Source organism: Rutidosis leptorrhynchoides, chromosome 6, assembly GCF_046630445.1.
Source record: "Rutidosis leptorrhynchoides isolate AG116_Rl617_1_P2 chromosome 6, CSIRO_AGI_Rlap_v1, whole genome shotgun sequence".
Lineage (NCBI taxonomy): Eukaryota > Viridiplantae > Streptophyta > Magnoliopsida > Asterales > Asteraceae > Rutidosis > Rutidosis leptorrhynchoides.
This window is the reverse complement of record NC_092338.1, coordinates 181,667,338-181,693,020: the sequence shown is the minus strand read 5'-3', so window position 1 is coordinate 181,693,020 and position 25,683 is coordinate 181,667,338.

Below are 25,683 nucleotides of genomic sequence, written 5' to 3'. Positions count from 1 at the left end.
AAGGGTATGTTAGCGAATGTTGTAAGGGTGTAAGTCGAAATTCTGTCCGTGTAACGCTACGCTATTTTTAATCATTGTAAGTTATGTTCAACATTTTTAATTTAATGTCTCATAGCTAAGTTATTATTATGCTTATTTAATCCGAAGTAATCATGATGTTGGGCTAAAAATATTAAAATTGGGTAATTGGGCTTTGTACCATAATTGGGGTTTGGACAAAAGAACAACACTTGTGGAAATTAGACTATGGGCTATTAATGGGCTTTATATTTGTTTAACTAAATGATAGTTTGTTAATGTTAATATAAAGATTTACAATTGGACGTCCTTATAAATAACCATATACACTCGATCGGACACGATGAGCGGGGTATTTATATGTACAAATAATCGTTCATTTAACCGGACACGGGAATGGATTAATAGCCACTAGAATTATTAAAATAGGGGTGAAATTATGTACAAGGACACTTGGCATAATTGATAACAAAGTATTAAAACCTTGGGTTACACTCAGTCGACATCCTGGTGTAATTATTAAACAAAGTATTAAAATCTTATTACATTTTAAGTCCCCAATTAGTTGGAATATTTAAACTTCGGGTATAAGGATAATTTGACGAGGACACTCGCACTTTATATTTATGACTGATGGACTGTTATAGACAAAACAAGACGAACATATTAAATAATCCAGGACAAAGGACAATTAACCCATGGGCATAAAACTAAAATCAACACGTCAAACATCATGATTACGGAAAGTTTAAATAAGCATAATTCTTTTATTTCATATTTAATTTCCTTTATTTTATATTTAATTGCACTTCTAATTATCGCACTTTTATTTATTGTTATTATATTTAATTGCAATTTTAATTATCGTACTTTTTAATTATCGCAAGTTTATTTTATCGCACTTTTATTTATCGCAATTTCATTATCGTTATTTACTTTACGCTTTAAATTAAGTTTTTTATTTATTTAATATTTTACATTTTGTTTTAACTGCGACTAAAGTTTTAAAATCGACAAACCGGTCATTAAACGGTAAAAACCCCCCTTTAAAATAATAATATTACTTATATATATATATATTTATTCGTATTTTTATAAATTAAACTAATATAGCGTTAAGCTTTGATTAAAAGATTTTCCCTGTATAACGAACCGGACTTACTAAAAACTACACTACTGTACAATTAGGTACACTGCCTATAAGTGTTGTAGCAAGGTTTAAGTATATCCATTCTATAAATAAATAAATATCTTGTGTAAAATTGTATCGTATTTAATAGTATTTCCTGCTAAAATTTAATAGTATTTTATACCCCTTAGCTTTAACCATCAAGTATTTTTGGCACCGCTGCCGGGGAACCATCTAGCTTAAAAGCCGGAAGCGCAACGCTAATATAAAAAAAAAAAATTACGCTTTTGTAAAAATACGTTTTAATATATTCGAAAATATAAAAAGAAAACAAAAATATAAATATTTTTAAGAGTTTGTTAAATATTTAAGTTCTATAAAAGTTTATTTATCTTTATTTTATAAAAATATAAGTTTTATTTAATTTATATTATAAATATTTTACATAAATATATAAAACAGAAAATTCAACACAGCAAAAAAAAAAAAAAAAAACACTCGAGTCCGGTACTGTAGCAGCCCACTCTTTGGCCCGAAACCCTAGCCCATGCGATCGCATGGCTGGATAACTTAGGACTCATGCGATTGCATGAGCCCGTCTGACACACCACAGTTGACTGAGTACTGCATTAATTACGGTTTATAATAATTATTATTATATTTAAACCCTAATTAGGTTAGATTAGTTAAATATTTAATTTAGTTATTTATTTAATTTGTATTTTTAAGTTTAATTAGTTTTATAAAATATAAAATTAATAGTTTTATAAACTAAATATTATAAAAATAATATTTTTATAAAAATTGTACTTTTTACAACTTTTAGTATATTTTTATATTTTATCCCTTTTTAATTGTTTTAGCGTAACTTTTGTAATTTTTGCTTGTATTTATTTTTAATTCATAGTTTTTGCCATAGTTATTTTTATTTCTAGATTTTTAGGCTTTGCCGTAAAATCCTTTAAGTGCTTTTTCTTTAGACTAAGATTTAAGTGCTTTAGAATTCTGCGACGTTTTTTTTAAGTTTTAATACCCTTTTGAGATATTGCCATTTGGGATATAGTTTTTCCTGTAAGCTTTAATATTTTTAGACACCTTTTACCTATGTATCAATTATCATTCCAATTAGTAATCTCAATTTGCGATTATAATTTTAAGTTAGTGATAGTAATAAGGTTGGGTTAGTCGAGTTTTTTTTAAGTTTTATAGTCATTTTTTTTTCTTTCTTATTTTTCGACGCCTTTTATTTTTCGATCTTTTCTTTTTCGACCTTTTTCGACACGCTCTTTTTCTTTCTTATTTTTCGTCATTCTAGTTTTTAGGACTTAGAATTTTTTCTACTTCTTATCTATACTTCTTAAAATTACGAAAATTTATTTTAAGTGATTAAATTGATAGACATCAAAATTTTCTGGTTCGTAGTAATAGTTGGATTTGTACGTGGATCGGGTTATTGGAGCCAAACAGTCCTCAATTATATTGAGACCAAATGAATCCTGCCCCTCTGCTGCATCTTTTGGCTATTCGAAACGTGGGCAAAATCAGAAAAGTCTATTAATTGGATAACTTATATAATTTTTTCTTTCCTTTTAAAAACTAATAGGATATTTAGTGAATGCACCGAGCAAGACGTTCACCACCTTTTGTACGTTCACCACCTGTAACTAGATCAAGACATCTAGCAAATATTATCGCCGTTGATTTTCCTTTAGAATCATCATACAGTCGACCAAGTACTCCAATTCAAATTTCCGATAATCCATTTTTTGAACCCGACTTCACAATTGAGAATCCGGATAATATTCAGGGACAATTCATAGATCCTGAACCATTAAATTTTCCTCCGGAACCACCAATCATTCAAACAGAGATTGTTGAGGAACGAACCATTAAATCAGAATCCTCTAGTGATTCGGATTCAACAAATTCAATCATGGAAAATCTGGAACCTTTAAGTATGGAAGACCGAATGAGAGCTAAACGCGCTGGCCAAGGTCACGCAATTACTCATCCAGACATTAATGCGCCAGATTATGAAATCAAAGGACAAATTCTACATATGGTGACTAATCAATGCCAATTTAGTGGTGCGCCGAAGGAAGATCCAAATGAACATCTTCGTACCTTTAATAGGATCTGCACACTATTTAAAATAAGAGAAGTTGAGGATGAACAGATATATCTCATGTTATTTCCCTGGACTTTAAAGGGAGAAGCCAAAGATTGGTTGGAATCGTTACCTGAAGGGGCGATCGATACATGGGACGTTTTAGTTGAAAAATTTCTTAAACAATTCTTTCCGGCATCTAAAGCCGTAAGACTTCAAGGAGAAATTGTTACGTTCACACAGAAGCCAAATGAAACTCTATATGAGGCGTGGACAAGATTTGGAAAGTTATTAAGAGGATGTCCGCAACATGGTTTAGATACCTGTCAAATAGTACAAATATTCTACCAAGGATGCGACATCACTACAAGGAAAGACATAGATATTGCAGCTGGTGGTTCCATTATGAAGAAAACCGAAACTGATGCTTACAAAATTATTGATAACACTGCTTCCCACTCACATGAGTGGCACCAAGAAAAAGATATCGTTAGATCATCTAAAGCAGCTAGAGCCGATTCTAGCCATGACTTAGATTCCATTTCTGCAAAGATAGATGCTGTCGAGAGACGAATGGAAAAGATGACTAAAGATATCCACTCAATACGAATTAGTTGTGAGCAGTGTGGAGGACCACATTTGACAAAAGATTGTCTTTGTATTGAATTAACAATGGAACAAAGAGAGAATATTTCATACATAAACCAAAGGCCTGGAAATAATTATCAGAATAATTATCAACCGCCAAGATCGATTTACAATCAAAATCAGAATTATAACCGAAATATTCCATACAACAACCAACAAGGTCCTAACAATCAACAAGTATCCAATAATACTTACAATCAGCAAAGACCTAATTTTCAAAACAAACCACCACAAACCGATGATAAAAAGCCGAATTTAGAAGATATGATGACGAAGCTAGTTGAAACTCAAACACAGTTTTTCACATCTCAAAAACAAACCAATGAACAAAATGCTCAAGCATTTAGAAATCAACAAGCTTCTATTCAATATTTGGAACAAGAAGTAAGTAACCTAGCAAGGTTAATAGGTGAAAGAAAACCGGGAAGTCTACCTAGTGATACAAATGCTAACCCCCGGAATGAAACAGCTAAAGCCATTACCACAAGAAGTGGTACAACACTTAAACCACCTGAAATACCTGTAACTTCTGATGAAGCTATTCCTACTCCACAAGAACCACAACCTGAACAAGATAAGGAAAAAGAACCGGTAGTTGAAAAGGTTAATGAAGATAACACAGCTAAGGATAAACCTTATGTTAAACCATACCAACCACCACTTTCTTACCCAAGTAAAATGAAAAAAGAGAAACTTGAAGTCTAGCAATCCAAATTCTTGGATATGTTTAAACAGATAAATGTAAATCTTCCTTTCATTGATGTGATTTCAGGATTGCCTAGATATACTAAATTTCTGAAAGATCTAATCTCGAATAGAAAGAAAATAGAAGAACTCTCGGCTGTTACTATGAATGCTAATTGTTCAGCAGTGCTGTTGAATAAGATACCAGAAAAACTATCTGATCCAGGAAGTTTCACAATTCCATGTTTTCTGGGTAGTCTTAGTTCAATAGAAGCATTGGCAGACTTAGGTGCTAGTATAAATTTAATGCCGTTTTCACTATACTCTAAACTAGACCTTGGAGAATTGAAACCAACAAGAATAAGCATACAACTAGCTGATCAATTAATAAAATATCCTAGAGGGATAATGGAGAATATGCTAGTTAAAGTTGGTACTTTAGTATTTCCAGTAGATTTTGTTGTTCTGGATATGGAAGAAGATTCTCAAGTTCCTCTCATATTAGGAAGACCATTCTTAAACACGGCTAAAGCAATGATAGACGTGTTCGGTAAGAAATTGACCCTAAGTATAGAGGACAAGAGTGTTACCTTTTTAGTTGATAGAGCATTGCAACAACCGCAATCTGCAGATGATACATGTTATTATATTCAAACTATAGATTCACATGCAGAATTGTTAGAAGAATTTCCAGAATTACAAGGAACAGGAGAATGTTCTTTAGGAGAAGGAACTGAACAAATTGATGAAGCTGAAATGTTAGCTACACTTATAGCTAATGGATATGAACCAAAAACAGAAGAAATTCAAATGCTAAAAGAAGAAGATAGATATCGATATAAATCATCGATAGAAGAACCTCCGAAATTAGAGTTAAAGCCACTTCTAAACCATTTGGAATACGCTTATTTACATGGTGAATCTGAATTACCTGTAATAATATCGTCTTCTCTTACTGAAAATGAGAAATCACAACTCATTTCTGTGTTGAAAGCTCATAAACCAGCCATTGCATGGAAGATTCATGATATTAAAGGAATAAGTCCTTCGTATTGCACAAAGAAAATCCTTATGGAAGAAGGTCATAAAACGTATGTGCAACGCCAACGAAGACTAAATCTGAATATGCAAGATGTAGTTAAAAAGAAATTATTAAACTGCTAGATGCAGGTTTAATTTATCCAATCTCTGATAGTCCATGGGTAAGCCCAGTTCAATGCGTACCTAAGAAGGGTGGCATGACTGTCATTACAAATGAAAAAAATGAGCTTATTCATAAAAGGACTGTAACAGGATGGCATGTATGTATTGATTATAGAAAATTAAATGACGCCACCAGAAAAGATCACTTTCCCTTACCTTTCATTGATCAAATGTTGGAAAGATTAGCCGGAAATAGTTATTATTGTTTTCTTGATGGATTTTCCGGATACTTTCAAATTCCAATAGCACCCGAAGATCAAGATAAAACCACATTCACGTGCCCTTATGGTACTTTTGCTTACAAACGCATGGCATTTGGACTTTGCAACACCCCTGCAACCTTTCAAAGGTGCATGATGGTGATTTTTCACGACATGATAGAAGAATGCATGGAAGTTTTCATGGATGACTTTTCAGTCTGCGGTGATACATTTGAATCATGTCTAGTTAATCTGGAACGAATGCTTATTAGATGCGAACAATCAAATCTAGTACTTAATTGGGAGAAATGCCATTTCATGGTTAAAGAAGGCATCGTTCTTGGACATAAAATTTCAAAAAAGGAATTGAAGTGGATAGAGCTAAAGTAGATGTAATTACTAAACTTCCACATCCCACCAATGTTAGAGGAGTTAGGAGTTTTCTAGGGCATGCCAGTTTTTACCGACGTTTCATAAAAGATTTTTCTAAAATTGCCACTCCTATGAATAAACTCCTAGCAAAGGATGCTTCATTCATCTTTTCAGATGAATGTATCAAATCTTTTAATATTCTTAAAGAGAAACTCACTAATGCGCCGATCATGATAATACCAAATTGGAATCTACCGTTTGAACTAATGTGCGATGCAAGTGATTTTGCAATGGGAGCCGTTTTAGGACAAAGGATTGAAAAATGATTTCAACCTATATATTATGCTAGTAAGACGTTACAAGGAGCACAAATAAATTATACAACTACTGAAAAAGAACTCCTTGCTATTGTCTTTGCTTTTGACAAATTTCGTTCATATCTCGTTCTAGCAAAAACGGTGGTCTATACCGACCATTCTGCTCTTAGATACCTATTTTTGAAACAAGATGTCAAACCAATATTAATCCGTTGGATCTTACTCTTACAAGAATTCGATATTGAAATCCGAGATAAAAGAGGAGCATAAAATCTCGCCGCAGATCATCTTTCTCGTCTTGAAAATCCTGAATTAGAAGTTCTAAATGAATCGGCCATACAAGACAACTTTCCTGATGAATATCTATTGAAGATAGATTATAATGAAATACCATGGTTTGCAGACTATGCAAACTACTTAGTATGTTGACTCCTTGAAAAAGGATTATCGTACCAAAAACGAAAGAAATTCTTCAGTGATATAAAACACCATTTTTGGGAAGATCCACATCTGTTTAAAAGTTGTCCCAATGGAATAATACGCCGATGTGTATTCGGAGATGAAGCTAGTAAAATTTTAAACCATTGTCACACAGGACCAACAGGAGGGCACTATGGGCCTTAACTAACAGCAAGAAAAGTTTATGATGCTGGATTCTATTGGCCTACAATTTACAAAGACGCACACCTTCTTTGCAAATCCTGTGATGCTTGTCAAAGGGCCGAAAAAATAAGTCAACGTGATGAAATGCCACAAAATGTCATCCAAGTATGTGAAGTATTTGACATTTGAGGTATTGACTTTATGGGTCCATTTCCAAAATCTCATAATAATCTCTATATTCTCGTAGCCATTGATTATGTATCTAAATGGGCGGAAGCACAAGCTCTCCCAACTAACGATGCACGAGTTGTAGTCAACTTTTTAAAACGTCTTTTTGCAAGGTTTGGAACATCGAAAGCTTTAATAAGTGATCGGGGTACTCATTTCTGTAATAATCAACTTGAGAAAGTTCTCAAAAGATATGGAGTAACTCATAAAATCTCCACTTCATATCATCCACAAACAAGTGGACAAGTTGAAAATACCAACCGAGCTTTAAAACGTATTCTAGAGAAAACCGTAGGATCAAATCTAAAGGAATGGTCCATTAAATTGGAGGATGCACTCTGGGCTTTTAGAACAGCCTACAAAACTCCAATTGGAACCACACCTTTTAAACTCGTCTACGGAAAAGCATGTCATCTTCCAGTAGAAATTGAACACAAAGCATTTTGGGCTTTGAAGACATGTAATCTTGATTTACATGAAGCTGGACGTCTACGATTAAGTCAACTAAACGAATTAGAAGAATTAAGACATGAAGCATACGAAAATTTGTTAATCTATAAAGAAAGAACGAAGAAATGGCATGATAAAAGAATCAGAAGTTCAAAAGAATTTAAAGAAGGAGACAGAGTTCTTCTTTTCAATTCACGATTCAAGCTATTTCCTGGAAAATTGAAATCAAGATGGTCTGGACCATTCATAGTCAAAAGAGTTTTCCCATACGGAACGATAGAATTAATAAATTCAAATCGAATTGAGTTTAAAGTTAATGGTCACAGAGTTAAACATTACATAGATAGTCCGATGGAAGTCGACAACGAAGTTAATCACAATTTCGATACCACAGCTAACTAAGTGTGTGGAGAATCAAGTCTTTTAAGGATTTTATGTATTTCTGTTAGAGTTAGATTGTCTGTTTTCGTGTAGTTCTCGAAAATGGAACCCGAATGGTCTTTCCCTAGCAGACCCTAAAGAACTAGTCTTCTCCCCACATTTTGAATTTTAATTTTTTTAGGAAATGAAGACTGCCTGTGAACTAAACCATGGTCTAATGCTACACGCTTTGATCACTAAACGTAATAATGACACACTTCCGAGTGAAATAGTATCAGTAATCATAGAAAGATTGGACGGAGTAAGAAAAGAATCCAGATGCGAAGATAATAAGTTACAATTTGGTAAAGGAAAATCAAAATCCGTAGCGAGAAGAAGAGCACGACACCTTGAAAGATGTCACAAATGCGGAAAATGGTCACATGGAGGTAAATGTTCAAATAATCAAACCTATTCAAATACCAAATTTGTTACTTTATGCAGAGACGGACCGTTCATATGTTTAGAAGAAAAAATACTGAATGCTCGAGGTTACGCCTATGTAGCTATGGAAAACCAATTAAACCGACTATCTTATGAATGGGATAGATCATATAACTAAGAATACTATCTCACAGGTAAGTCTGTACAGTTTTTATTTTTTTATTTTTATTTTTAACCTTTTGATAATAAACGTAATTTGTTCGCTATAAAGTATTAAATTGGTATTGAATAAAATTAGGTTTGGCGACCGAAATTATTGATATCATACAAAAATTTATTACATCACTGCAAAATTTAACGTTTATTCTTAAGGTATAAATATCTTTAATCAATCAACCCAAAATATTTCAAAAATTCGTCATGAGTTAAATTAGGTCATGGAACCGAAATTACTTTACCGAAAAGAGGGGCGCATATTTTTGATAATATTTGATTGATTAAAGTGGGATAAAAGCCAAAAAGATTTTTAATTTTATTTTTTTACCATGTTTTTAAAATTAATATATAAATATTAAATTAATATTTAGAACTTTGTAAAATCAATATATTTAAAATTGTAAATATTTGAAAAATTAATCTTTTTAATATAATTTTGTATATATAAAAACAAAAATATAATATAAGTTTGGTGTGAATTTATAATATGAATTTTTATTTAAGTTTGGTGTGAATTTTTAATTTCATGCATATTTTAAATTTAATTTTGGTGTGAATTTAAAAATAAAAATTTACTTTATTTCGCTAAGTTAAAAATATGATTTTTAAAATTTGTCGTGAGTTGAAGACTAGGTCGTTGAACCGAAATTGCTTTACCCGAGGGAGGGACGAGAACTTTTATTATCATTATTTTTAATCTTATTGAATTAAAGTATGCCAAAAACATTAAAAAATCCAAAAATCTTTACTTTTAAAACCGCGCTTTGATTTGACAAATTTTAAAAATTTTGTCGAGGGACAGACTAGGACATCGATCCGAAACGCCCTCATCCTAAAAAGAAACAAATTTCTAAAATTTTATTAATTTTATGTTTTATAAAGTATAAGGTTTTATTTATTTAAAAAAAAAAGGCAAAACACTGTAGCCGGCACCCCATGCGATCGCATGGGGTTTGCACTTGGAACCTATGCGATCGCATGGGGACCAAATGCAGGTCAGACTCAAAACTCCCAGCGGGTCTGTCTTCTCCACACAACATACACAAACACGAACCAACCCCAAAATCACCTCTAAAATTCGCAATTTTCCACCGTAATTCGTCATTTTTCTTGCTCTAATCATGTCTAGATTCTCATTCTTCAGCAAAATGGTAAAAATTACACTCCTAAACTCATAAATTTGCTAGTTTTTGTGATAAATTCCAATTTTTTACCTAATGCAATTTTGTTAATTTCTAGTGTAATTAGTATTAAATTGTTAGTATTTTATGCATGTATAACCTAGATTGATGCTATTTAACATAATTTGAAGCCAAAAACTTCAAAATTTTTAGAAATCTAGGGTTTGTGTTCTTGAGCAATTTGGGGCTTTTTGATATAAAAAGGTTATGGCCAATTTTTGTCATGAATTATTGCTAAATTGAGTAGTGTAACATGTTTAGATAGTTAAATGATCCAAACATTGATCCTAAACATGATTTTTGGATATTAAAGTGGACTTTTTAAGTCCAAAATTCATGAACTTGATTAATTTGATATATTTGCCATTTGAGACTTGTTTAATTATTAGTAATGAATATTTTGACATGTTATTTGAGTTAAAAGCTTATGAACTTTGTATACATTCTCATATTTGCTTATTTGAAAAGTGTAGAATTGTGAAAAATTGTGAAAATGTGTATAAGTTTAATTTTGATTTAACATGTTATAGTGATTATTTTAAGTTGTTATTTTGCTAACACTAATGCATATTTGGATGCACAAATTTTGTGTTTAATATGTTTTGCAGAAAGCCGATACTGGAGGTTCAGGAGCATCATCATCTAGACGATCAGCACCAGAACCAGTACCAGAAATGCAACAAGAACAAGAACCACAACAGGAACAACAACAACAACAACAACAGCCTGATCAGCACGTACCTTATTATGATCCGGTACAGTTTGTTGATGAATTCATAGTATTCCCAATGAGGCCGCCAGTAGAATTCCCAACGATTCCTGAGCACACTCTGCATCCTAATCTGAGATTTGATAGGAGATGGAGAGATTACGAGACATATCAAAGGAACAAATTCAAATTGGTAACAAAAAATGTAGAGGTGCCAAGGGTAATCGATTGGGCCCCTTTGGAAACGGTCCATCTAGCTGACCGTGTTAGATAGCTTTTAGTTCAAAGGTATGGCAGTTCTTATTTTACAGATTGGGAACGTCTTTTCACCATTCGTAGACCTGTATATAAGGAATGGTGTGTTGAGTTGATGAGTACTGTATCACTTGATACAAATATAGTTAGAATAAATGATAGAAGATTTCTTAGGTTTATCCTTGGCGGTAGGATGTACAGAATGTCCATGCTGGACATGGCCAGGGCCATACAGATATATACTCCTGGTGAGTTGCTATTACCCGATTGTACAAATTTGATTCATTATGGTGAAAGGGTAGATAGTAACTTTGACGCTGACGCCATTTGAAGGCGTATGTCACATTTTGATGTTTTTACACGAGTAGGAGGACACTCCTATACACATATTGACAGAGCCGAGCTTCGTATTATTCACAGATTTTTGGCTAACTCAATTACACAGAGAGGTCATAATAAAGAAAAAATTACCTTACATGATTTATTCTACCTAAAGTGTATTCGGGATCCTAGAAGCTTTGTCAATATCTCTTACTGTGTTGCTTTTTATTTACCTAAAATGGTATAGGGAATGCAGGACGGGAGTATAATAGGAGGAGGTATTTTTGTTACTCTCATTGGAGAGTATTTAGGTGTTGATAGGAACCAAGGGGGTCCATTACAGCTTTGTAGAGAACAGGTTGAGCCCTTAGGATTGAAAGTTTATGTGGGTGCTAAGGTATTGAAAAGTAGACGTAACCAGGCAGTACCCTATGAGGGATCTCATCCTCAGGTAGAGAGAGGCTCAGACGAGGAAATGGAGGAGGCGGAAGACATTAGGGATGTCTTTCGAGATGCTATTCTTGACGTCCACGCTCGTATAGATGAGGAAGCAATGACGAACGCGGCCAGACATAGTATATATGAGCAGTGGAACTCCGAGCGAGTATACGAGAATTATAGGCGACGCCAACACGATAGCTGGTTAGTTCATCAACACCAAATCATGAGCCATCTATCATATCAAGTACCAAATAATTACGTACCTACTCGACCTGCTCATTTTCCGCCACACAGCCCCGATATCCGACCACCCTTTAACCGGTATGACTATAATCAAGCCTATCAGAACACCTATAACCAACAATGGAACCCACCTGACGAGATGAACTGGAACCCATATCCAGACTGATTTAGTTCCATTTGGTCATTTATATGATTTTTATGTTTTTATCTTTTTACTTATTCATGTTTAAACTTATGTTATTGAATATACTTATGTAATCTTTATCATTTTTATTATTATTGTGTACTAATATTTCACATTTAGGATTTGAAAGTGGGATATTAAGTCCCATTTCAAATTGCCGTGCATGTTTATATTTGTATGTATGTATATGGTAAATTGTACGAAACAGGGTAAAACAGCGCATTTTCAAAGACTGACATTAAGTTCAGCAAAAGCTACTAATTTTGACGACAAGATAAATGTGATGTAACAACAGACGGAATGGACAAATGATATGTACCATTTATCATTCAGCAAACAAACGCCAATATGTTTGGAAACTTTGGTAAAATTTAATCATTTCTACGCTAATCACCCTCAATAATTTAAATTGTTACTGATTTCTTGCAAATGAGGGCATTGCAAGATTTAAGTGTGGGAAGGGGTTAAATTCTTTCGGAATACTAGTAAAGTAGTAGTTGTATTAGAATCTAGTGCTCTCTGATAATAAAGAACAGCCCTAGTCTTATATACTGACTACCCAATTCTAGTAAAATTTTTCAAAATTTTCAATTAAATGAACTCAAAATCATGTTTATACATATTTATGAACGATAAAACTAGGTGTTAACACCGAAATTATTGTTACCTCGGAAAGGACATAAATTGAGAAACAAACCAAAATGTTAAAATTCATTTAAAATGGAATAGAGGACAATAAAAAGGAAAATAAAAGCCAAGTGTGGGAAATTTTCACCGAGTTATTCAAAATACATATCACATATTTTTGTACAAATAATTAAAAATACTTTTATTTTGGACGATAATTAACTGTTTTACCCGATGAAAGAAAAGAAGAGATGGATCTACACGATGAATCAATTCCATCGTTAAAAGGAAGTAAAGTCTTTCGAAAAAGACACGCGTTTCTTGATTTAGGTCATGAAGTTGTCGTCCAGACCAGCTGTAGGTTGATGAAAAATCTAGAAAAGTCATCTCTAAAATCAGCAGGAAATCCACGGACCTCAGCATAAAACAGGGTCACCAAGTTGTCAGATTTATCCTAACCATGAGAAGGATTTATCTCGTATAATGGGGGGCACCATGTAAATTAGCTTGATAAGACTAATAAATCAGATCCCCAGAAAGGATAATCTCCTTAAAAGATCAAAAATCAGCTTTTAAGCCTGATATTACTCAATCCTAGAGATTGACCTTAAAGATTGAGAATTCAAACTCATGGAATTCAATGATATCTAAACTCGAGCTTGAACGAGAAAATATTTTGATCAAATTATAAACCGATTTGTTTTTTGAAAACCCATTTTCAATGCTTTCATTACCATTGAACGTAAAATCCTAGGAATTCACCTGGAATTCATTAGGTCATCTGAACCAAATCGGGTGTCAACCGTAAGAACGGTGGTTGCAAAGCATGGTCGAAGACAGGACCTTGTGCCAGACCAAAAAATCATAAGGGTGAGCTTTACTATTGCTCCTACAAAGGATAGTAATTACGTCTGACACATTATAGACCATAATTAAAAGCATGTCAGGGGACATTGCCTTAACAGTTGCTTGTTCAACGCATTCCTTTATAACCGGTCGGTAGTTTACCGAAAGGTAATATACGGAGCAAGTATACTGGATGTGTTGCTTTCCTAATACAAGGTTAGCAAGTGGGTGACACAAAACCACAAGTTTTGAGCTAAAATTTTCAAATCTGAAACCCACCAAGCCCACAAAAATATTTTGCAAACACCGGTGAAAACTTATCTAGGGTAAAAAATAGATTTAATTTTCAAAAGATCAAATGTTTTCATAAAGATCCAATTTCCTTAATGGATCTAAATTTTATAGTCATGTGGGACTGTAAACCACATCGTTACTACCATTGTTTATACCGCCGTAAAGAAATCACTGATGTACAAAGTGTGAAGAATAAAGAAGTGATTCTAGTATTTCAAGACTATATTGCTTGAGGACAAGCAACGCTCAAGTGTGGGAATATTTGATAATGCTAAAAACGAACATATATTTCATAGCATTATTCCTCAAGAAAGACAAGCTTTTAGTTGCAATTGTCCTATTTACAAGTGATATTCGTTTAAATAATAAAAGGTGAAGACAAAAGACAGATTCCACGAATTGAAGACACAAACGACCAAAAAGCTCAAAAGTACAAAATACAATCAATGAGGTTCCAATTATTGATAAGAAACGTCTCAAAATTACAAGAGTACAAGATTGAAAACGAAAAGTACAAGATATTAAATTGTACGCAAGGACGTTCAAAAATCCGGAACTGGGACCAGAGTCAACTCTCAACGCTCGATGAAACGGACTAAAAATTACAAGTCAACTATGCATATGAATATAATATAATATATAATTAATTCTTAAAATTAATATATATATATATATATATTATATTATATTTAAATAAACGTCGGCAGAAGAAAACAACCAAAAGTTGCTCTCCCCAGCTGGCCATGCGATCGCATGAGCCCCTTTTCCAGATCACAGGCCTATAAAAATCGAGCTTTGGTGCACCATTTTTCCATCCATAATATCAATCTCTCTATCTATATACGTAGTATATATTTATATTTATATTTTAATTTTAATTTTAATTTTAATTCTAATAATAAGGGTATGTTAGCGAATGTTGTAAGGGTGTAAGTCGAAATTCTGTCCGTGTAACGCTACGCTATTTTTAATCATTGTAAGTTATGTTCAACCTTTTTAATTTAATGTCTCGTAGCTAAGTTATTATTATGCTTATTTAATCCGAAGTAATCATGATGTTGGGCTAAAAATATTAAAATTGGGTAATTGGGCTTTGTACCATAATTGGGGTTTGGACAAAAGAACAACACTTGTGGAAATTAGACTATGGGCTATTAATGGGCTTTATATTTGTTTAACTAAATGATAGTTTGTTAATGTTAATATAAAGATTTACAATTGGACGTCCCTATAAATAACCATATACACTCGATCGGACACGATGGGCGGGGTATTTATATGTACGAATAATCGTTCATTTAACCGGAAACGGGAATGGATAAATAGCCACTAGAATTATTAAAACATGGGTGAAATTATGTACAAGGACACTTGGCATAATTGATAACAAAGTATTAAAACCTTGGGTTACACTCAGTCGACATCCTGGTGTAATTATTAAACAAAGTATTAAAATCTTGTTACAGTTTAAGTCCCCAATTAGTTGGAATATTTAAACTTCGGGTATAAGGATAATTTGACGAGGACACTCGCACTTTATATTTATGACTGATGGACTGTTATGGACAAAAACCAGACGGACATATTAAATAATCCAGGATAAAGGACAATTAACCCATGGGTATAAAACTAAAATCAACACGTCAAACATCATGATTACGGAAAGTTTAAATAAGCATAATTCTTTTATTTCATATTTAATTTCCTTTATTTTATATTTAATTGCACTTCTAATTATCGCACTTTTATTTATTGTTATTATATTTAATTGCAATTTTAATTATCGTACTTTTTAATTATCGCAAGTTTATTTTATCGCACTTTTATTTATCGCAATTTCATTATCGTTATTTACTTTATGCTTTAAATTAAGTCTTTTATTTATTTAATATTTTACATTTTGTTTTAACTGCGACTAAAGTTTTAAAATCGACAAACCGGTCATTAAACTGTAAAAACCCCCCCTTTAAAATAATAATATTACTTATATATATATTCGTATTTTTATAAATTAAACTAATATAGCGATAAGCTTTGATTAAAAGATTTTCCCTGTGGAACGAACCGGACTTACTAAAAGCTACACTACTGTACGATTAGGTACACTGCCTATAAGTGTTGTAGCAAGGTTTAAGTATATCCATTCTATAAATAAATAAATATCTTGTGTAAAATTGTATCGTATTTAATAGTATTTCCTGCTAAAATTTAATAGTATTTTATACCCCTTAGCTTTAACCATCAGAACCTTCGATTATAATAAAGGTTATGGTTTGTATTATAAAAACGTATGCAGATTTTGAAAAATGTCACATATAGAGGTCAATACCTCGCAATGACACCAATGAGTACGTGACGTTTATATTCGATATGAACGGGACGCTTCAGCTATGGTATGACCCACGGATCCGGGACTGCCATAGTATGTGTGAGTGTACTATGATGTGAACTACGCCGATAGCATCATGGTGCACGTGTTGTGATGTGAACCACGGAGCCGGTAGCATCAAAGTGTGAACCACGGAGCCGGTAGCACTATAAAAATTAGGTGTGAACCACGTAGCCGGTAGCACCGAAGTGTGAACCACGGAGCCGGTAGCACAATAAAAGAGTATGACTCGAATGCGTTGTGACGTGAACCATGGAGCCGGTAGCGTCATAGCATTACGTATGGTGTGAATCACGGAGCCGGTAGCACCATGACGTGTGTATGGTTAACCATATAGCTTGTGTATGTGTTGTTGTATAGCATAATATATTATTTTGGTGAATATGCTAATGATTATGCTAGTTGCGGTATTTGGAGGTATTTAGCTTATACTCGGAGTTTGTATGCAAATTGTTGTTACTAGCGAATACTACGGTGTATGTAAGTGCATGCAAGTAGGTATATTATATATGTATATGTATAATTATTGCATTCACTAAGCTTTGCTTACCCTCTCGTTGTTTATCTTTTTATAGGCTCCGATGTTGACAAGGGTAAGGGCATTCGATTGGATTAGAGATCCCGCTTGTTGTTTAGGGGACGCTGTTGGGATGTGATAGCTTTTGGAGTTTGACCGAGACTTAGGTAGTTTAACCCCAAACACCATGCTCATAGTGTCGTTTGAAAATTAAACTAATGTGGTCGAAACTCATGATTTGTACGAAACTCGTAAAACGGCCGATGTGGGCCCCGTTTTGTAAAACTCATTTTATGTTTGAATCGTATGAGTTTTTCATATTAGAACATGTTGTGAAAAGCGTTTCGTCTAATTATGTCGGGAAGTGGGAGATCTTTATTTGAAAATTTGCAAAACCGGACAGAACTGATTTGTGGCCTGTGCGCGCCGCGCACCCTGGGGTGGTTATTGGTTTGGGTTGTTACAAGTGGTATCAGAACATGGTCTAAGGGATTTAGACGACTTGAGATAGGTGCCTAGACTTAGACTTAATTGTGTATGCGCTTTATGCGGGACTTGTAGGAGACGGGTCGGACAGGGCGTTGGTTAAGTGCTTAGGTTTATGTGAACTAACCTTGTGCTAATTGTTTTCTGTTGCGTTTAGCAATCATCAAGCGAGATAGACGTTGTACTAGCAAGTTAATGCGACGTGCTCACGTAACAATGATTAGGTACCATTGTTACGGGTTCAAATCGTGTCATATAAGCGATGTATGATGTAGTAACCCGAACTTTTCCATGTTAATATATATATTAATTGAGATTGATATTTACATGATTAAATGTTTCCAACATGTTAAGCAATCAAACTTGTTAATACTTGATTAATTGAAATATGTTTCATATAGACAATTGACCACCCAAGTTGACCGGTGATTCACGAACGTTAAAACTTGTAAAAACTATATGATGACATATATATGGATATATATATAGTTAAAATGATACTATGATAAGTAAACATATCATTAAGTATATTAACAATGAACTACATATGTAAAAACAAGACTACTAACTTAATGATTTTTAAACGAGACATATATGTAACTATTATCGTTGTAAAGACATTTAATGTATATATATATCATATTAAGAGATATTCATACATGATAATATCATGATAATATAATAATTTAAAATCTCATTTGATATTATAAACATTGGGTTAACAACATTTAACAAGATCGTTAACCTAAAGGTTTTAAAACAACACTTACATGTAACGACTAACTATGACTTAACGACTCAGTTAAAATGTATATACATGTAGTGTTTTAATATGTATTTATACACTTTTGAAAGACTCTAATACACTTATCAAAATACTTCTACTTAACAAAAATGCTTACAATTACATCCTCGTTCAGTTTCATCAACAATTCTACTCGTATGCACCCGTATTCGTACTCGTACAATACACAGCTTTTAGATGTATGTACTATTGGTATATACACTCCAATGATTAGCTCTTAGCAGCCCATGTGAGTCACCTAACACATGTGGGAACCATCATTTGGCAACTAGCATAAAATATCTCATAAAATTACAAAAATATGAGTAATCATTCATGACTTATTTACATGAAAACAAAATTACATGTCCTTTATATTTAATCCATACACCAACGACCAAAAACACCTACAAACACTTTTATTCTTCAATTTTCTTCATCTAATTGATCTCTCTCAAGTTCTATCTTCAAGTTCTAAGTGTTCTTCATAAATTCTACAAGTTCTAGTTACATAAAATCAAGAATACTTTCAAGTTTGCTAGCTCACTTCCAATCTTGTAAGGTGATCATCCAACCTCAAGAAATCTTTGTTTCTTACAGTAAGTTATCATTCTAATACAAGGTAATAATCATATTCAAACTTTGGTTCAATTTCTATAACTATAACAATCTTATTTCAAGTGATGATCTTACTTGAACTTGTTTTCGTGTCATGATTCTGCTTCAAGAACTTCGAGCCATTCAAGGATCCTTTGAAGCTAGATCCATTTTTCTCTTTTCCAGTAGGTTTATCCAAGGAACTTAAGGTAGTAATGATGTTCATAACATCATTCGATTCATACATATAAAGCTATCTTATTCGAAGGTTTAAACTTGTAATCACTAGAACATAGTTTAGTTAATTCTAAACTTGTTCGCAAACAAAAGTTAATCCTTCTAACTTGACTTTTAAAATCAACTAAACACATGTTCTATATCTATATGATATGCTAACTTAATGATTTAAAACCTGAAAACACGAAAAACACCGTAAAACCGGATTTACGCCGTCGTAGTAACACCGCGGGCTGTTTTGGGTTAGTTAATTAAAAACTATGATAAACTTTGATTTAAAAGTTGTTATTCTGAAAAAATGTTTTTTATTATGAACATGAAACTATATCCAAAAATTATGGTTAAACTCAAAGTGGAAGTATGTTTTCTAAAATGGTCATCTAGACGTCGTTCTTTCGACTGAAATGACTACCTTTACAAAAACGACTTGTAACTTATTTTTCCGACTATAAACCTATACTTTTTCTGTTTGGATTCATAAAATAGAGTTCAATATGAAACCATAGCAATTTGATTCACTCAAAACGGATTTAAAATGAAGAAGTTATGGGTAAAACAAGATTGGATAATTTTTCCCATTTTAGCTACGTGAAAATTGGTAACAAATCTATTCCAACCATAACTTAATCAACTTGAATTATATATTATGTAATCTTGAGATACCATAGACACGTATACAATGTTTCAACCTATCATGTCGACACATCTATATTTCAGAACAACCATAGACACTCTATATGTGAATGTTGGAGTTAGCTATACAGGGTTGAGGTTGATTCCAAAATATATATAGTTTGAGTTGTGATCAATACTGAGATACGTATACACTGGGTCGTGGATTGATTCAAGATAATATTTATCGATTTATTTCTGTACATCTAACTGTGGACAACTAGTTGTAGGTTACTAACGAGGACAGCTGACTTAATAAACTTAAAACATCAAAATATATTAAAATTGTTGTAAATATATTTTGAACATACTTTGATATATATGTATATATTGTTATAGGTTCGTGAATCAACCAGTGGCCAAGTCTTACTTCCCAACGAAGTAAAAATCTGTGAAAGTGAGTTATAGTCTCACTTTTAAAATCTAATATTTTTGGGATGAGAATACATGCAGGTTTTATAAATGATTTACAAAATAGACACAAGTACGTGAAACTACATTCTATGGTTGAATTATCGAAATCGAATATGCCCCTTTTTATTAAGTCTGGTAATCTAAGAATTAGGGAACAGACACCCTAATTGACGCGAATCCTAAAGATAGATCTATTGGACCTAACAAACCCCATCCAAAGTACCGGATGCTTTAGTACTTCGAAATTTATATCATATCCGAAGGGTGTCCCGGAATGATGGGGATATTCTTATATATGCATCTTGTTAATGTCGGTTACCGGGTGTTCACCATATGAATGATTTTTATCTCTATGTATGGGATGTGTATTGAAATATGAAATCTTGTGGTCTATTATTATGATTTGATATATATAGGTTAAACCTATAACCCACCAACATTTTTGTTGACGTTTTAAGCATGTTTATTCTCAGGTGATTATTAAGAGCTTCCGCTGTCGCATACTTAAATAAGGACGAGATTTGGAGTCCATGCTTGTATGATATTGTGTAAAAACTGCATTCAAGAAACTTATTTTGTTGTAACATATTTGTATTGTAAACCATTATGTAATGGTCGTGTGTAAACAGGATATTTTAGATTATCATTATTTGATAATCTACGTAAAGCTTTTTAAACCTTTATTGATGAAATAAAGGTTATGGTTTGTTTTAAAATGAATGCAGTCTTTGAAAAACGTCTCATATAGAGGTCAAAACCTCGCAATGAAATCAATTAATATGGAACGTTTTTAATCAATAAGAACGGGACATTTCAGTTGGTATCCGAGCATTGGTCTTAGAGAACCAGAATTTTGCATTAGTGTGTCTTATCGAGTTTGTTAGGATGCATTAGTGAGTCTGGACTTCGACCGTGTTTACTTGAAAAATGATTGCTTAACAAATTTTGTTGGAAACTATATATTTTTAACATGTGAATATTATGTGATATATTAATCTCTTAACGCGTTTGATATTATGTGATAGATGTCTACCTCTAGAACAAGTCCCATTGACTCACCTAATAATAATGAAGAGTCAAATGTAAATTGGAATGATTCGTGGACTGATTCACAAGTTCCCGAAGAGGAACCGGAGGAAGAGTCGGAACCGGAAGAAGAATCGGAACTGGATGAAGAAATAGAACCGGTGGGGGAAATAATAAAATGGTTAAGTAAAAAAAAATCCTCAACCAACCGACCAAGGTTAATTATGGTCAATGGTGTTTCCGCCAAGGAAGCAAAATATTGGGAGGATTATCAATTCTCCGATGAATCGGATTCCGACGAGAATTCCGATGATGTTATAGAAATTACCCCAACTGAATTTAAAAAGGCAAAAGAAAATAATAAGGGAAAGGGCATAAAAATAGAGAAATCTAATTCCAACCCCGATGAACTTTATATGTATCGTCAACCCCCGAAGTCCTTAAGTTGTAACAATGACCCGGGAACCTCTAAACCACCAGGTTTTTCTAAACCAATGTGGAAAACGACGGCTCGTATTAGGGGAACATCATATATCCCTAGAAACTTGGCAAAACGAACCAAAACCGAAGAAGAAGAAACAAGCGAGTCGGAATAAGATAGTTGTATTAGTGTAGTGTAATATATGTAATATAGTGTGCTTATGCTTTATGATATATGTAAAAATTGCTTGTATTAATAAGTATTTTTTTTATGAATCTAACTCTTGTCTATTTTACAGTATAAAAACACAAAAATGGATAGACAACCCAATATTTTAAGAGACCTACCCGGAGACATGATTGATGAAATCTTGTCTAGAGTCGGTCAGAATTTTTCGGCACAACTATTTAAGGCGAGATCAGTTTGTAAGACATTCGAAGAACGTTCCAAGAATGCCTTGGTTTATAAAAGGCTTTCGTTCGAAAGATGGGGGATATCACATTGGGAAATCCATAAGTTACGATGTGTTTACTTTGACGCATATATTGCGGGGAACCCAAATGCTATTTTACGCAATGGGTTAAGAAATTATTTTGACTCAATATATCCGAATATTGGACTTCGTGATTTAGAAAAAGCGGCTAACATGCAACATAAAGCAGCATGTTATGCTTACGAATTAGTAATGTTCGCTTCTCACCAAAGTGAGAACAAGAACATCGGGCTACAACTATTAAACAAAACGTTCCCACAAGTGACGGAGTCGGTAATTGGGGTAAGAAATGAGGTTTTTAGATTGTTACGGGACTGTTAGATATTACGTAACCCTCGTTCCTTTGACAACGTTACAACACGCTGTCTTATCAACGCCCATAATGCTTATGTTCCACAAGACCAAGGATGGGAAGTAATCCTAGTAAAACCAGAATGCATGACTTGTTTCTGGACGTATGAATTACGTGTCTTTATTGCCTTTGCTGAACGACTTGTGTACTAGCTAGAATTATCTTCACAACCATCTTATATCAAATTTATTATGTGCTATATTTCATGCTATATGTAAAATAAGCGGTATTGTAAGTTTATAAAATATTGTGTAAAAGTTTGAACGCGAAATATTATTATAATCAGTTTTTCATATAGAATTGTAGTAGTTGAATTGTATATTAGCTACTAAGTATGAACTTAACGGGTAGGTACTACCCGAATTTAAACTTATAAAATGCTAATATGAAGAAAAAGCTTTTATAAATGAGTTCATATTATGCTACGAAATACTATTAACTACTCTTAATATTCTGTATGATTAACTTGTTCCATTTGATTATTTTGAAGGAAATGGCACCGACTACTCGACACACCGTGAATATGAATGAAGAGGAATTCCGTACTTTTCTAGCTTCAAACATAGCCGCAGTACAGGCTGCTCTACATACCAACAATAACCTTGGATCTAGCAGTACAGGAAATCGTGTAGGATGCACCTACAAAGAATTCACTGCCTGCAAACCTTTGGAATTTGATGGAACCGAAGGACCGATCGGATTGAAACGGTCGACCGAGAAGGTCGAATCGGTGTTTGCCATAAGTAAGTGTACTGAAGAGGACAAAGTGAAGTACGCTACGCATACCTTCACAGGTTCTGCGTTAACATGGTGGAATACCTATCTAGAGCAAGTGGGACAAGACGATGCATACGCACTACCATGGTCAGCATTCAAGCACTTGATGAACGAGAAGTACCGTCCCAGAACCGAGGTTAATAAGCTCAAGACAGAACTTAGAGGGTTACGAACCCAAGGATTTGATATTACCACGTACGAAAGACGATTCACAGAATTGTGCCTATTGTGTCCGGGAGCATTCGAAGATGAGGAAGAGAAGATCGACGCGTTTGTGAAAGGATTACCGGAAAGAATCCAAGAAGATATAAGTTCACACGAGCCCGCCTCCATAAAACAGGCATGTAGAATGGCTCACAAACTAGTGAACCAGATTGAAGAAAGAATTAAAGAACAGACTGCTGAAGAGGCCAATGTGAAGCAAGTCAAAAGAAAGTGGGAGGAAAACGGTGATAAGAATCACCAATACAACAACAACAGCAATTACAACAATAATCGCAACAATTATCCCAACAATCGCAACATCAATCGCAACTACAACAAACGGCCTAACAACAACAACAACAACAACAACAACAACAACAACAACAACAACAACAAGAGCAACTACAACAATCATCCCAACAACAATAATAACCGCAACAACAACAACAATCAGAAGCAGCTATGCCAAAGGTGTGAAAAGTATCACTCGGGGTTCTGCACTAAATTTTGCAACAAGTGTAAAAGAAATGGTCATAGCGCGGCGAAGTGTGAGGTCTACGGACCAGGGGTTAATAGAACGAAAGGAACAAATGGTGTCGGAACGAGTAATGGCGGAGCAAGTAGTGTCGGAGCAAGTTATGCCAATGTAGTTTGTTATAAATGTGGAAAACCGGGCCACATTATTAGAAATTGCCCGAACCAGGAGAACACGAATGGACAAGGCCGCGGAAGAGTTTTCAATATTAATGCGGCAGAGGCACAGGAAGACCCGGAGCTTGTTACGGGTACGTTTCTTATTGACAATAAATCTGCTTACGTTTTATTTGATTCGGGTGCGAATAGAAGCTATATGAGTAGAGATTTTTGTGCTAAATTAAGTTGTCCATTGACGCCTTTGGATAGTAAATTTTTACTCGAATTAGCAAATGGTAAATTAATTTCAGCAGATAATCTATGTCGGAATCGAGAAATTAAACTGGTTAGCGAAACATTTAAGATTGATTTGATACCAGTAGAGTTAGGGAGTTTTGATGTGATAATCGGTATGGACTGGTTGAAAGAAGTGAAAGCAGAGATCGTTTGTTACAAAAATGCAATTCGCATTATACGAGAAAAAGGAAAACCCTTAATGGTGTACGGAGAAAAGGGCAACACGAAGCTACATCTTATTAGTAATTTGAAGGCACAAAAACTAATAAGAAAAGGTTGCTATGCTGTTCTAGCACACGTCGAGAAAGTACAAACTGAAGAAAAGAGCATCAATGATGTTCCCATTGCAAAAGAATTTCCCGATGTATTTCTGAAAGAATTACCGGGATTACTCCCACATCGATCCGTTGAATTTCAAATAGATCTTGTACCAGGAGCTGCACCAATAGCTCGTGCTCCTTACAGACTCGCACCCAGCGAGATGAAAGAACTGCAAAGCCAATTACAAGAACTTTTAGAGTGTGGTTTCATTCGACCAAGCACATCACCGTGGGGAGCTCCTGTTTTGTTTGTCAAGAAGAAAGATGGTACATTCAGGTTGTGTATCGACTACCGAGAGTTGAACAAACTTACCATCAAGAACCGCTACCCACTACCGAGAATCGACGACTTATTTGATCAACTACAAGGCTCGTCTGTTTATTCAAAGATTGACTTACGTTCCGGGTATCATCAAATGCGGGTGAAAGAAGATGATATTCCAAAGACTGCTTTCAGAACACGTTACGGTCATTACGAGTTTATGGTCATGCCGTTTGGTTTAACTAATGCACCAGCTGTGTTCATGGACCTTATGAACCGAGTGTGTGGACCATACCTTGACAAGTTTGTCATTATTTTCATTGATGACATACTTATTTACTCAAAGAATGACCAAGAACACGGTGAACATTTGAGAAAGGTGTTAGAAGTATTGAGGAAGGAAGAATTGTACGCTAAGTTTTCAAAGTGTGCATTTTGGTTGGAAGAAGTTCAATTCCTCGGTCACATAGTGAACAAAGAAGGTATTAAGGTGGATCCGGCAAAGATAGAAACTGTTGAAAAGTGGGAAACCCCGAAAACTCCGAAACACATACACCAGTTTTTAGGACTAGCTGGTTACTACAGAAGGTTCATCCAAGACTTTTCCAGAATAGCAAAACCCTTGACTGCATTAACGCATAAAGGGAAGAAATTTGAATGGAATGATGAACAAGAGAAAGCGTTTCAGTTATTGAAGAAAAAGCTAACTACGGCACCTATAT